Here is a 15,333-nt window from a genome sequence, read left to right on the forward strand (position 1 = left end):
TGAAGTCCTAACCCTCCAGCCCCTCAGAATATGACCTTTTTGGAGACAGGGTCTTTACAGAAGTAGTAAGTTACAGTGAGGTCATCAGGGTGAGCCCTAGTCCATGTGACTGGTATCTTTATAAGAAGAAATTTGGATGCAGACATGCATACAGAGAGAATGCTCGTGAACATGAAGACAGCCAACCACAAGACAAGGGGAGAGGCCTGAAACAGATCCTTCCCTTACAGCCCTCAGAAGGGACCAGCCCTGCTGACACCTGGAGGTTGGACTTCCAGCTCCCAGGACTGAGAGACAAGAGTTTTCTATTGTTTAAGCCCTTCGTTTGTGATACTCGTTACAGCAGCCTTGGCAAACCAATACCCCAGATGCAGTCTGGTCAGAGATGGGAGTTAGGAGAGGCTGACCAGACTTCTTACAGTTTTTTCATTTCCCTGAGAAGACTAAGTAATGTTTCTTTGAGTTATCTGAGAGTAGGTGCTCCCTCTGCCAAGATGGGACTGAGAAAAAGTTTCAACTGCTCTTGCCTCAGATTTTCCCCCCATGTTGCTGATTATAGGAACTGTGGACTGAAATCTATGATTGTAACTGTGATTGTTAAGGCAAAGGGTGATCATACAGATATCTGAGTTTGGGGCAGGAAGATCAAACCTACATTGTGGAGCCTTATTAATAAACACACTGAGAACGGCTGGCTAGGCAAACAGACTCTAACTTCCTTAGTCAGTCACTGAAGCCGAGGACTTCCCACCTGATCCTCACAGAATCAGCTCTGTCTTAGCCTTTGGAATATCTAAATTTGCCATGATCAAACACCGAAACAGCTTGTTGTATTCGGACAAAGAGTTTAACCCTTCAGTTCATAATTCCAGAATATCTCCCCTTGAGACACAGAAAAGGGTATAACCTGCTTGTTAAATGAGCTCTGGTACCAGAAAAAGAAAACACAAAAATATTTCTGCAAGTTTCTTTTCTTCCTCTCCCTCTTTTTTTTTAAACTGCTGTGGGCCTAGATTCCCCATCCTGTCAAACTCTCACTTGCATAACCTTTTGAGTCAGTAGTGAAAGCAATGGTGTTTAGTCCTCTTCCTTATATGGCAGGGAAAGACAATGTGCTTGTCTATTTGAACTGCAGTGCGGCTCTCTGACAAATTATAATGATTGGTTATGGAAACCTCCTGCTCTGGTTTCCATTGCTTTCCTGAGGAAAGACACAGAACAGGCAGCTGTAGGGAGATGGAGAGGGTTGGAGTCAGGGAGCGGCGCTGAATCTAGCTCTGCCATTTGCCAGTCGTATGGCTTTGGGCAAATTATTTCATTTACTTCACAGCCCTGAGGTAGTTATATCTTCAGCTAGGACAATGCCTGCCACATAGCAAGTATGCCAGCAGGGTAGCTGAATGAGTCAGCTTACCTTCTGGACCACCTTTAACCTACAGGGCTCAGGATGGCTATCAATCACTCTGTCTCGATTTGCTCTCCCTCCCAGGTTCAGTACTTTTTCTCCCCTCTGTCATTCTCTCCCCTGTCTTCTCTTCTCCCGCCTTCTTGCCCTCTCTCATTCCAGGTCTAAAACCCTAAACACATACAAGACAGCCCAGCCTCAGGAATAATAAAACCCTTTAGCCAAACTAGCTGAAGATTATTTAGAATGTTAAAGGCGGCACAGATGCAATGACAAGGGTGGGGAGGAAACTCTGTGGTTGAAGGGGTGGTGGAGGTTGTCTGCCTCTGCAGAGCAGGGCTGTCCAAGCTCCAGGGCCAGACAGATCTGGTTGGAAAGTGAGTATGAAACAGGGGTTCCTGTAACTGTATCTGTTGGTCCTAGCTGTACTTCCTGGAGAAGCTGACATGAAAGAAGTTGACTCCTCTTACTCTGTCTGCATGATGGCCGTGGAGAGACAATTTGGGGAGTGTGTGGCTAAAGGCATGGGGACTAACTGGAGCCCAAGCCTACCCATAGTCCCACAGGAAGCCACAGCTGACAGCTGACGATTTGTACGTTAGTGCCTATCATGTGCAAAGCAGTTTAGAGATATTAATTTTAGTCCTTATGACAACTACAAAATGGATGAATAATTATCCCCTTTTTATAGGTGGAGAAACAAGCTAGAAAATGGTAAATCTGAGATTCAAACTCAAGTCTTCTGGATTCCAAAGTGTGTTCTCAAATAGGTCACACTGCTAGAGCCACACACAGAATCAAATAGAGCAGTTAGCAATAGGCAGCATGGTGGGGTGGTTCAGTGTGTGGACTATGGGGCCAGGCTGTCCAGGTTGGAATCCTGGCTCTGCCACTTACTAGCTGTGTGACCTTAGATGTGTTACTTAACCTGATTGTAACTCAGTTTCCTCATCGGTCAACCTGATTGTTATAAAGATTATTTACTTGATTTCCTATGTAGCCTGTGTCAGGCACTGTTGTAAGCACTCAGTACTGATACAATTTAGAGAGAGGAATCAATTATTTCAAACATGAGTATTGGCTTCAGCTATTTATCAAGAAATTATGGACATTTATACCTCTACTCATTTAATTCACATATTAAGCACCTACTCTACATGGGACAAGGCTCTTTTTTTAGGCTCAAGTTACAGCACCTGAAAAATCCAGATTAGGTCTCTGTTTTCATGGTGCTTATGTTCTAGGAGCACAGGAAATAACAGATGCATAAACAAATAAACAGGCAGTTATTAGCATACATTATGAATATGCATGCAAGTAAACAAGAGGTATCCTGATTGGCTCTTCTGTGTAGCAGCTAATTTTACCAACTCAATACTTTAGAATCAGTGGTGTGCCAGTAAATGTTTGATAACAAGCTTGGAAGGGTCGGCAGAGGAGGGGAGTCAGATTTATAGCATTTGCTAATGTCTGTGGTGTAAATACTTCCATCATGGTTGATTTTCAGCTCCCAACATGGCATCAATGAACGAAGAACTGGGAGAAATTCAGTTACACAGCACTCAGTAATATTTCCATTGCATAGATACAAATATGTAACTAACCTTGAGAGCATAGCTAATAGCAAGACATAGTAAAATAATTAGGAAGGGATGAGTTTTGAGTCTTTATCATCTTAGTTTTAAATATAATTTAATTAACTGTAAGTTTATATAATTTAGTTGGAAATGATGACTATATGTAACAACTAGTTCTCAAAATCTTGAAAATGTTATCAGTTGGTTTTTGGGAGCTAGTATAAGCTGGCTCCACCACACCACTGTTTAGGGTGCATGGAGAAGGGAGACAGTTCCAGAGTAAAAGGATTCTGACTCATCGTGGTGTCATTGTGCAGACATGGGTCCTAATCTAATTCCTTTTTAGCTGCTTTTTCCAGCCAGCTTTGCTGTCATGTACACAGTGGAAGCACTGCTGTGTAAACCAAAGAGCACCGGTACAAATATAGTAACAATTCTGGCATTCTCATTGGACCAGGTCTCATGCAGAGATACTTTTAGCTCTACAATCCTTAGTGAATATAATTTATGTTCTGGGTGTTCTGAATAGGGTAGATTCTTCTGTACAATACAGAGGATGTAACTTATAACTCGTGACTGTCGAGTAACGGAAGACCGTAGAGATGGATTTTCTGTCCTGCAAAAGCAAGTTATTCCCCCTCTCCATGAACCCAGGCCTCTTGCCTCTTCGGGCTTACATGCTTCTGAAAGGGCCACCCAGGGAAGCAACCAAGCCAGAGGCTGTGATGGCTGCAGCCTCAGAGGAGGTGGAGGGTGAGGGTGGAGGAAGCTCCCCCCTCCTTCCACTCAGGATTTGTACATTCCTTACCGCAAACTGGAGAACAGAGAAAAACATTTTCTGTTTTTCTTGGTAAGTTAAATGTCTAAAGTAACCAATCGTCAAAACATCCTAAGGACAGAAATTCTTAAAGAGACAATTTTTCCTCCATTCACCCTTCCCCCAAAGCCTACATTTCACTTAGTAATGGTGGCTGGAACAGGAAGTGGAAATACCATGAGAAATTTTATTCTTGCCACATTTTCAATGCTTTACAAAAGCAAACACTGGAAATCTCATCAGAAAGCTTGACCTTGTGGGGTTGATAGCTTTGTGCCCAAACCAAAAGAGTATGGGAAGCTGGAGGGATGTTCAGATAAATATTCCAGTGCTTCTGGACAGACTCTTCAGCAAAACTGATTATTTGGAATACACAGCTGTAACTTTTAGAAAGTACTTATTCAAAACCAATCAACTAGACTTCTGAAGAATAAGTGACTTTATACATCTATTATAAATTATTTTAAGCATAGATGTACGGAACTATTTCAGAGCCAGGCTGTTTCAGCAGAATCATCAGGGAGTTTCACAAACTGGACTCCATTCTAGGCCTACTGGATCAGAATCTCTATGGATGGGCCTCAGGGATATATGTTTTCAGAAAACCCTACAGTTGATTCTAATTAAGACACTCACTAAGATCTCCTGGATTATAGGCAAATCAAGCTGTGCTGTATAATCTGAGTTCATGAACTATTAAAATGGAACATTCTCTCTTGCATCTATATCATTAGAAAAATAGTAGCAATACTATATAAGATTATTTACTCACTTTGTCAAAATCATTTGCTGCACATATGGACTTGTCTCCCTCTTGCAATAACTTTGTGGCCTCCCAGGGATCCAAGGTACAGAGGTTAGGAACCTAGGGGCTACATCAATCATGTGAAATACATGGTACTTGAGTAGCATTGGCCCTTTTCTTCCACAACAGACATCACTATCAATGACAGCATTTTTTGCCTACAGGGAGTTAAGACTCAGCCTCAGAATCCTTCTCAACACAGTGTTCCAGATGGTCACTACCAATTGTTTGGAACTGGCAAACAGATGAAAAATTACTTGCACTCCCTGGGCTAAATGACTCCTAAGGCCCTACCCAGCTTAAAAAAAAAAAAATCTATGAATCTTATATTTCAGTTCTGCTGTCTTGAGAAACACAAATGCCTTCTCCTCTTTCTACATAAACGTTCTCCAAATATTTGAAAGATCCACGTGGCTGCTACACTTCCTTTTCTTTGGGGCAAAAAGCTCCAGATTCTTTATCTATTCCTCATATTCTGTTCTCTCGATCCCCTCTGGCCTTTGAAGCTCACCCCTGGATGTATATTTTATCAATACGTCCCTGAGAAACAGCCCAGAACAAAGCAGGTTCTTTTCTCACTCCCTTGATAGACGTGGAGGCAGGGATTCATTGATCAAAAGATTACACTGCAAACATTGCCGAGAACTGAAACATCCATTGATTGACTATGCTAACTTGTATGCATTAAACTTAAGTATGGTGACTTACTTTGAGGATATAGTAGTTTTGATTTATTAAAATTATTAAATCATTATTTATTGGATTTTAAAGACTGCCTTCATTTTGGGGGGGGCGCATAATCACATCTATGACTCAAATGAAAATACTCAAGTGTTTTTCTTTAGAATCTTTCTAAAATGGATAATTCTTATCTTTTCAGTTATCAGTTGTGCAAGCTTCCAGGCCAGCCTCCTTCAAGACTGGTTCATCGGGCCATGCCAAAGTGGCCATCAGGGACTATGTGACCCTGACAGTCGGTGTTTGCCTCTCTAGGAATTCAGTCACATCAAAATCCAAATGATACTCATTGACAGCTGTTGGACATTTCAGCTCATTTGCTTCCCATGCCTAACATTCTCTTCTAACTAAAACTGCCCACTGGGCTCTTTTTACCCCCAGGGTGACTACTGCTGCCAGGCCCCTGGTAATTCATCCATAGGCATGCCAGTAACCCTTGATGTTCCCTCCACAAACACATTTGCCAGGGACAGTAGTTATTAGCTGAACCAATCAGATTTCCTCTCTCAGAATTTAAACAGGAAGCACAGAAGGAATTTTCCAGTCTGCAGAACAACAAAAAGAAGCAGCCACATGTGCTGCAGCTGAATTACATTAATGGCGGCACACAGACCTCTGCTGAGATGCTCTGGCCCACCTTGATTCCAACCCTGTCCTCTTTGGACTCTGGTCCTATCTTGGCTTCTGCTCTTGGATTTCCTTGTGATTCCTTTCCTTTTTTATTCCACACGTATCATATAATACTGTCCCTTTCCTTGAGCTACTGAACCTTATTAACATAAGGGTCTATTTGTTCTGCGCACTGCACCAAGAGCTCTCACATATGTCACCATACCTATCTGTGTACTGCCTTGCTAAGCAAGCTCTTGGTTTTTAACCTCTGTCTGACTTCAGATTTTTGCTGTTTCCTTTTCACTCACGCTGCTGTAATTCACATGTTAGTTCACTGGTGTACTTTATATTCATTCTAGTTTAGACCCTCCAGACCCCAGTGGAACTAAATGTCCTTGCTGCTTCTGGCCCTTAGGCCCCTCAGGGACCCTTGGCCCTGGTCCTGCCTCTCTTTAACATACAGGTGCAATCTGCCCAGTGCCCCAGCTTGAGACAAGCTGGAGGGAACGTTACATGTGGGTGTAAAAAGAAGTAATTACATACTCCTACTTAGCATGCCCCTGTTCAAGTGAGATGACTTCCTTACAGCCAAGTGCTTTCATCCGCATGTTCACAAAACAACGCTAGACGCCTCAGGAAATGATTAAAAAGTAATTTATCTTCATGTTATCCATCATTGATACATAATATTTTTTTAAAGAAAAGCCATGTACAAAAATGAATGCTCACAAAGAATACCCTCTTCACTTCAAATATTCCCCCGTATTTATTTTTCCTCAACTATTCAGCAACCCTTCTACTAAGCTCGCAGTACTCGCTCAGCATACACTTAGCAGCAGCCATTCTTGAATTCTCCAGCCCCTAAGTTGCTTCTCTAGAGATGGTCTCCTTTTCTTTGAAGTGGAGGCCATATGAGGTAACCTCCTTCTATATGTCCGTGTATTTGCTCCATCCTCTCTTCCTTCCCAGAAGGGACACCTCCACTCACATTCTGATCCTGTTCACCCTTGTCTCCAGTGGGAACCAAGACTGCACCTCATTCCTCACCCCCAACCTCCCCCAGTTCGAGGGGTTTCTCACAGGTCCGTCAGAGAAGTGGGTTTGCAAAGGAATTGAGGGTTTGGAGTTTTTATCAGATTCTCAAAGACACGCATGACGATGACAACAACAGCACAGGGAAAAACTGCTGACAGGGCAGCCGTGTCCCCTCTTCCTCACAACCCACTGTCACCCTTTCCTTCTCCCCTCTGCTCATAACACTCACCACCACCAGCCAACTGTGACTTGGAGGTGAGAGGCACAGTGGAAATCGCTCTACCATCGCCTCTGTCTGCTCTCACCTTCTCCCTCTGCCTAAAGATGAGAAGAGGCTTCCTCCTGTCTTGAATGTATCTGGGCTTGACCCTTCTGCTGTCCTCTGTGCCTAATCCTAGCCAGGCCATTGCAAACTGTCCGCGTAGGATCAGGAGAGCCCCTGTTTGGCCGGGGGATGGAGGAGCTAGAGGAGCCGTGGAGGTGGAGGACTGACGGTAGGGAAGTTCGAGATGCCACCCACGGTCAGTTACCGGAGAGTCAGCTGGAGGCACTAACAACTGAGGCAAACAGAGATGAGAGGCCAGATCCGTGGAGCAGTCTGGTCTCAATACCAACAGGAACCACAGCCAGGTGCTCCTGATTACCTCACCCTCCTTACAAGGCCCAGGCTTGACATGCTGGGATTCGTTCCATGCTTTTGGCTGGAGGCAGAGAAGCTGCCTCATTTACTAAAGCCTTTCTGTTGTCAGCACCTTGTCATTGGTCTTCTACTCAACTGGATCTTCAGATTTCCTGGTTCCTGGGTATGGCCTTACACCACTGACGATCCATCTTATTCTGCCTCTCGATGTCTGTGTCCGCCTGGTCTCTGATCACCAAAGCCAAAATTTAGACAACATCGGGGTGAACCAGCATTCCTTAAACTCAGGTTCAGGCTTTTAGAAAGAACTAGGACCCAGAAGGTATCGCTCAAGGGTCTTCAGATATGAGGAAAGAAGGAGTTGATAATTAGGGGAAACAAGTAAGAAGTGGAGACACCAGCCAAGATGAGCATAATGTCCAGAGGACTCAAATTGCAGGCAGTTTGGAGTACAAAGCCCACAGAGAAGAGGGGGCAAACAGCTCCATGTCATTTAGACATCTTAACCACTACTGGCGGCAGGACAAGCATACGAATGCCCATTGCACAGGTGAGGTCAAAATGCTGATGACTTCCCTCAAAGGTCTGGGCTTTTTAAACAGGGGAACCAGTCCTGGGACCGCGCTCTCATGGTGGTGCTCATGAGCGAAGCCTGAGCCACAAGTTTAAATTACCTCTTTAAATTACCCAGCTACTCAGAATCTACAGGCATCTCTCCAATAACAAACTTGGGTTGATTTGATAAAGGACTTTCAGTAGGAGCAAATGATTCTATTTTTGGGCTCTGAGAGAATTTACCCAGAAAACTCCTTTTTAAAGTCTGAAAATTCTTTGGCAGCATCTTTCTAACCTCCTCCTTAGTCCTACCATGCTATTTGCATACCACTTCATCAGCATTTTCCCCGTGCCCCCTTCCTTGGCGGCCTCACCCTACCACAGTTCTGGGACATGTGACAGGCTGCAGGCAGATGGGGAACGCATTAATCCCCTTTCATGCCCATCTCTAAGTCACTTTTTTGTCTGGCTAAAGAATGACTAACTAGTAACCATCCTACCATGCAAATGACAAATGGGGACAACTACATGTGTTTTTAAGAAAAGGCCTACTAAGGAACATTTTACTCATCAGAACAGAGAATACAAAGGCTGAACTCTGGAACTTTCCACGGCTGGACACAAGACCAACCTATACCATCTGCCCCAGAACAGATCCTCAGGCCAGTCACAGGAGCCAATCAGAATTGCTAATGGCCCCACGTCCAGGGCATACTTAAATGTAACTCATTTAAATCCTTTAAACTTCAGTTGGAACCTTCTCTTAAGTTTAATGTAAGAATTGTGTATTTATTTAAAGCAAGCTTTTGATCTGAATTATTTAAATTGCCTATTCTACTGGCATTGAAACAACCCAGCTTGTTACCTATGGATCAATTCATTGTACATTCCTTGTGTGTGCTGAGATCACCTTTTTATTAGCGACTTTTTTATTCCAGACTTTTGCCATTGTATTTCTCTTTATTAAATGATTTCAGTAAAATGAAAATTCTTGCACTGTGGTTTCATTGTGCTCCATTTACCTCCATATTTGGGGAGATGTCTTCTAGCTAATATTCAACAGGAGGAAAACAGCATAAAGAGCAGCCTGAAGTCCTACATAAAGTAAAACAGCAAATACCCTGGCTCCATCACTGCATAGAGAACACTTCAAGCATTATTTCGAAAAAATGTGTTTTTGTGGTTGTTGAGTTGGGATGGGGAGTACATGAGGAGGATAGGAGAGAGTGGTGGTAGCAAAGTTTGAACTTTCAGGGATTTGGAGATGCTGGTTTCCAAATGGAATTTATCCTCAAATCCCAAGATTATAGATTTCCTTCCAAACTGCATTCCCTACATGGTTTAGAGAACAGTTGAAAAAAGAAATTGCTCTCTATATTTTGATTGACATTAAAAACACTGTGAAAATAGTTTGGAACTTGATCTCTTCGAGGGAAGGACAATAATCAAACTATAGCTTTCGCCTGCAGCCTTTCTTTCACACTTACTCAGAACTGTTCCAGGAAAAGAAATTCACAGGGAATTCTGTTCTCATATATCACTTCTAGAAGGAAAGGGAGGCATTCTCAAAAAAAATTATCCCCAAACTTCTAAACGCAAAGAGAAAAGATTATTTAATGAATCTCAACACAAAACCACCTCCCTCCATGGAATCAAATCAAATCAAGTCAGTCATTTGGGGCTGGAAAACTTTAATATCCAGGTTTATTAAAAAATGGTCAGATTTGCCCTCCTTGCCACATACTACCTAGTCTTCACTTAAGCTCTAGCCATTCATGTCTGGTTTTGCCAAACACATGAGAAGGATTTTACTATTTCAGTTTACAAGTCCATCTGCATAGCACCGTTAACAGAAGGGATCCATGAATACCAAGCACTTTGTTCGCATCGGTTTTTCTTTTTTTTTTTTTGACCACGTATTGCCACAGCACTAAAATCCCCCAACCCTCTACAATTAGTTCTTTCTAAAAGGAATTTCAGGCTACTACCAACTAGCTGCACTGTACTACTGCTTAAGATGCCCAAATATGTCTGACTCTCTTGAAATAAGAGCCTGTTTCCTCCCTTTCTAGAACACACTTGCAACCTACACCTTTTCAAATTCACACTCGGGCACACTCTCAAACAGAAAGTAAGATTTCTTAAGAAATAGTTTGGTCGGATGTTAAATGAGATTTCTAAAAACACACCCACTAGCACATGCATTTTCTCGTTATTAGGCTTTATAGGAAACAGACCATGGGAAGCATCTTCTGTCTCAGCAAGTATCAGATCAGTTACATTAACCCAGCCGGTGCTAAATGCCAATGCTTTTTCTACCTCTGACCTTATTTCCTTGCAGCATTAAAAGTCTAGTCTTAAACACTGATAGCAAAATAAAATACAGATGCCTTTGGTTAAAAATCATCACTTTTTGGCTCCTCATCAACCTAAAAAGTTACTGTTCTTTCTAAAGCAAAACTTCTTTAAATCTCTGGTATTAAAAGATGCAGGAGAGACTGCTGGTGTGAGCCGACAGGCTATGGGCACTGGCCTTTGGCTATCAGGCATAGTCCCTAAACAAAAGGCTATCTTATCAAAGTTGCCGGTGGTCCCTGAATGTAAGTCTCCATATGATCTCTCCTCTCATCCCAACTCTAAAGCAAATCTTGAAATCTCATCCTGTTTGTCTTCCGGGAACATCTGCAGGGCAGCAAAGCCCAGTCTGGCTCTGAGAATTTGCGTGGTTTGTTGGCTTTTACAATTTTGCATCTCCAGCTACCTTGGCCAGGAATGTTGACTGAAACCCGGAGAAAGTCCCCACACTCTCTGGAAGAGATTAAAAGAAAGCCCCCTGTGCCTTACCTCGCAGGCTGAAACTTCTTTCCCAGGACTAAGTCGGAAAGGAAGGACTGATTTCTTTAAGCAGGCGCACAGCAAGAGGGCAGGCAGGCAGGCAGCCTAATACACACTGCTCTATTCAATAAAACTCCAGACCGCCCTTCCTTAGCCCCTCCCAGAAGTCCATGCTAAGTGAACACACATCCCCTATGTTTACTGTCGGCATTGGTGGTATGCATTGTCCTGTAGTTTTTCTAATAGGCAGCCAATGACGACACCCCAGCCGAGGTGGATGCAGCCTGCCTGTGGAGATGCCTGTCATTCCCTAGGCATGCTCAGGAAATCACTCATCAGAAAAACCAAGACCTAAAAAGCTCTGAAACTGCGTGCAGGCTGCCAAAACCAGCCAGCTACATGCCCTTTTTTGGTTATCCTTAGCAGGGCCTCTGGAAGTGAATCCATTGTCAGGAACAATCATAAGAAATGTTAATCTTGGAGAAGGAGGCTGTCTTGTAGAACACAAATGGAACTTTAAAAAGAAAGCACGGTCCATGAAATTTAAAATTAACAGTCCATAAGTTTGTTGGGGTGGGGGTGGGGAAGGCTTTTAATTGAGGGAGCCTTGGTAGAGTATTTCTTTTAAAAGTAGTTTTACATACAAAAGTAATTGTACATACAAAATGAAATTAAATTGTGTATGTAATTTTAAAGCCCGAAATGGCTCGGACCCAGGTCTGGTGCACAGACTAAATTCTAACCTGAAAGAGGAGCAACCCCCTAAAGTATGTCTGCATGTGTTATAAAAACAACTGACAAAAAAAGTTTAGGTCTTTTTTAGTAGGTAATGTTTGCCAGAATAAGCACGCTGCCAGAAACTCAGCTAGGCAGGCAGGGTCCTATGGGCTTGCCTATCCTCATTGGTTTTCCACATCACTTTCTCTCCCCTTCCCCTTTGTTTCCTCAGATTTGGCCACAGAAATATTGCTAGAAATTGTGCACAACAGAGAGGGCATGAAGGGACCCAGCCTGTGCTTTGAAGCTGGTGTTGATGGATGTATATGCCCACAGAGAAGACACTAATGTTCTAGTGACTTCTTGAAAGTACTCCAACCAACTATTCCTTGGTAGGATGTGTGGTCAGAATTAGGAGGTGCGGAATTAAAACGAAGTTAATTAGCTCATGAGTGCAAAATTTGTGGTCTTGGACGTCTCAGTATAGAATTCACTTAATTAGTCCATCAGTACTTAATTCAACAACAACCGATTATGAGCACAACCTATTTGTCAGGACTGGGGCTAGGTGCCAGGTTTCTGCCTCCTTATTGCTATGTGTGTGGAGACTGTTTCATCACTGACCTAGAGGAGTTAAAATATTTTCCCTGGCTAATTGTAAGTCCAGAAGCTTGGTCTTCAAAAATCTTAGATTTGCCGTATAAACCTTTCCCTATTTATGAAGATCCGACTTCGAAATGATCTCTCCTTAGGAAAAAGTCCCTGCCCTTTATGCCTCATTCAGAAGTGATTGATCCACATGGGTGGCTTCCTTCCTCAGCCCTTCAACAGTTTAACAAGTTACCCAGAGGCATCTGTATCAACCCTATGCTCATCTCTTTCTTGGGAAGGCTACCCTGTCCCCTCTTTCCAACTGCTACTGCAGCACAGCCTAAAAAAAGCACCAGCAAAGGCTGCCAGGCAGAGGGAGAGGTGAGCTTCAAGCATCCCAAGTTAGAACTCAGAATGCACTTTCCCAGGGAAGCAGAATAAATAATGGCTGGTGGGAATAGGACAGTCAATGCTGCATTTCAAGTACACTGTGGCTCAACTGGGCATTTGTGGAACACCACTGTTTATAAAATTGTTCCTATGGGAAGATGTGTTCTGATTCCAAATAAATGATTTGGAAATAAACTTTGGGAACACAACCAGTTGGGCTGCTGGATGCTGATTGTAAAGATAGAATGAATACTGCATAGTCTGATAAACTGCTGAGCTTGAAGACATTGCAGGGCAGACATCACATCAAGGAGTTCTGAGAACAACTTAATCGGTGACATCTATGTGAAGATACGACCTGTATCCAGAGATGTTTGGTGTCATGACCTCTAGGCTGTATGGACAGTAACTCAATGAAGTCTGTTTTAATGTGCTGCTTTGCATGGCCACTGCTGATTATATCCTAAGTAGCACTCTCCCTGCTTGTATGAGTAATGCCCTTTGATTGAACAGCATCAGAGCATAATTTGCCATCTAGGAATAAAATAAGTACCAGCTTTCCAGAGGAAAGAAAAGTTGCACCACAAATGCGGAAAATATTATCAGCAGGAAACATGGAAAGGACATACATTTTGCATGGTTTTTAGGAGATAAATAGCTAAATATTTTTGGCTTATGTCTTTAGAAAAGAGACATATGTTTCCCTAGATAAATTCTGAATACACAGTTTGGTAGATGAGCGACCACTGAGCCTATTTTGTATATTTGAAAATACGCTCTTTGTGGAGGAACCATAGTGTTAGAAGAACTTAATAAATTTCATGCAATATACACCATGATATAGAAAAATTCTTTTTTTTTCATTGTCTTTATTCTTTTTTAAAATAAGGAGTAAAAAAGAAAGGAAAGGGAATAAGAAGAGAGAAAGGAGATATATATTGCCACTCTGTGCCATGGGAAATTTTACTTTAATAGAATTCACTTTTTCCAGAAGTCATTTCTAAACATCACTGAAAATATAGGATTTAAGTAGGAAATTTCTGTGGAATGTATTTCCCACTTGGAGCATCCCACATAAAGAACAGCTTGTCTAGTAGAGGATTTATCTACCCAGTCAAACCATAGCAAATCTAAAGAGACATTTGGAAACATCTGGATGATTTGCTGTATTTTTTCCAATTGAGTATTTGCATTTGTGTAGATCAGTAGTAAACAATTTTATTTTGCTTGTGTGTCAATTTGGGAGAAGTAAAAGCAGGCCATACTTTTTTCATTTAAAATCAAAATCACTTCATTGAGTTCCATGAGAAATAAATTCTTCCAGCTTAAAATATCTGCTTTATTGAACTGAACAGATATTTTGAACATTTAAAAGGCAGCAGAACCTCCATACCCCGCCATACATACACCTTCTTTTACTCAGATGAAGTATGTCCAGAGACTTAAGTTTACAAAATAATAAAATCAGACTGATAGAATGTTGATACCAAAACTAGACAACAAAAACAGTTTTAAAAAAGAAAAAAAATAGACTAAATGTACTTATGAACCTAGATGAAAAAATTAGCATATTGAACCTAACACTGCAAAAAAAAGATAGAGCCAATGCAGTGATGCTCAAAATCTGAAAGCCTATTGATATAGTATACACTACTAGCAGTTTAAAAGTTTTTTTTTTAAAGTAGAAAAAATAAGAGAGAACGATTATGTCAACAGATATAGTCAAAAAATAGTATTTGGTAAAATTAGTAATCACTTTTAGGAAACAAACTCTTGCAAAGCTAGCAATAGAATATAAACATAATGAGATGACATTTACCAGAAATATACAGCAAACATCACGCTTAATGATGAAATGTTAAGAAGTATTCCAGTTACAATCAATGGAAAGACAAAAATGACTGTCTCTTCTAAAATTAAAAAATGGGCTAGAAGGCCTAACCAAAACACAGAAATAGAAAAAAAAATAAGAGCTATTGGAATTAGAAAGAAAAACAAATGTCTTTATTTGCTATATTATGATTATCTATGTAGAAATTTCAAGAGAGTCAACAAATATATTAGAACTAATAAAAGAGTTTAGCAAGATTATTGGAATCAAGTTCAGTCTGCAAAACTCCAGAGCTCCGGTAGCCAGCCATCTCCAATTTTAAAATATAATGGAAAAATACGCTATCCATATTAATAACAAACGTGTACAATGACCTGGGAATAAATGTAACAAACTACGTGCAAGTAAGTTACAAAACTGGATTTAAGGCCATAAAAGTTCTGTCTAAATGATGAAATATAACACTTTTATAAACAGCAAGCCTCAAAATTATAGAGATGTAAATTCTCGTCAAATTTAACCTAATGTATTTATTTTTCCAACTAAAATTCCTAAATAATATATTTTGTAGAACTTGACAAAATAATCCTAAAAGTCATATGGAAAAGTGAAGATCTAAGAAAAGTTCTAAGATACTTATAGGGTGATTCTAATTCTATTCATGGTAAAGTTACGATCAATTATGTGAAAACAATTAAAATCAGATTCAGAATTCCCACCCACACCAAAAAAAAAAACTTGACCACATGAAAAACAAAACTTGAAAATAATTAGGAAAAACTGTA

General features: G+C 41.2%; 1 protein-coding gene across 10 annotated transcripts in view; it reads right to left on the reverse strand.

Moving 5' to 3' along the window:
• CALD1 (caldesmon 1) overlaps window positions 1-15,333 on the reverse strand; it is a 203,496-nt gene that overhangs the window by 158,658 nt on the left and 29,505 nt on the right. For 2 of the 10 annotated variants that reach the window (XM_072964432.1, XM_015249944.3), the window contains exon 1: window positions 11,029-11,243. The exons of 2 other annotated variants lie outside the window; for them this stretch is intronic. The gene's annotated coding sequence lies outside the window, so the exon portion shown is untranslated. Of the gene's footprint in view, window positions 1-11,028; window positions 11,248-15,333 lie in introns of those variants that run through there. 6 more of the 10 variants (XM_072964428.1, XM_072964429.1, XM_072964433.1 and 3 more) reach the window with 5 other exon arrangements.

This window comes from Vicugna pacos, chromosome 7 (genome assembly GCF_048564905.1).
Source record: "Vicugna pacos chromosome 7, VicPac4, whole genome shotgun sequence".
In the NCBI taxonomy this organism is placed as follows: domain Eukaryota; kingdom Metazoa; phylum Chordata; class Mammalia; order Artiodactyla; family Camelidae; genus Vicugna; species Vicugna pacos.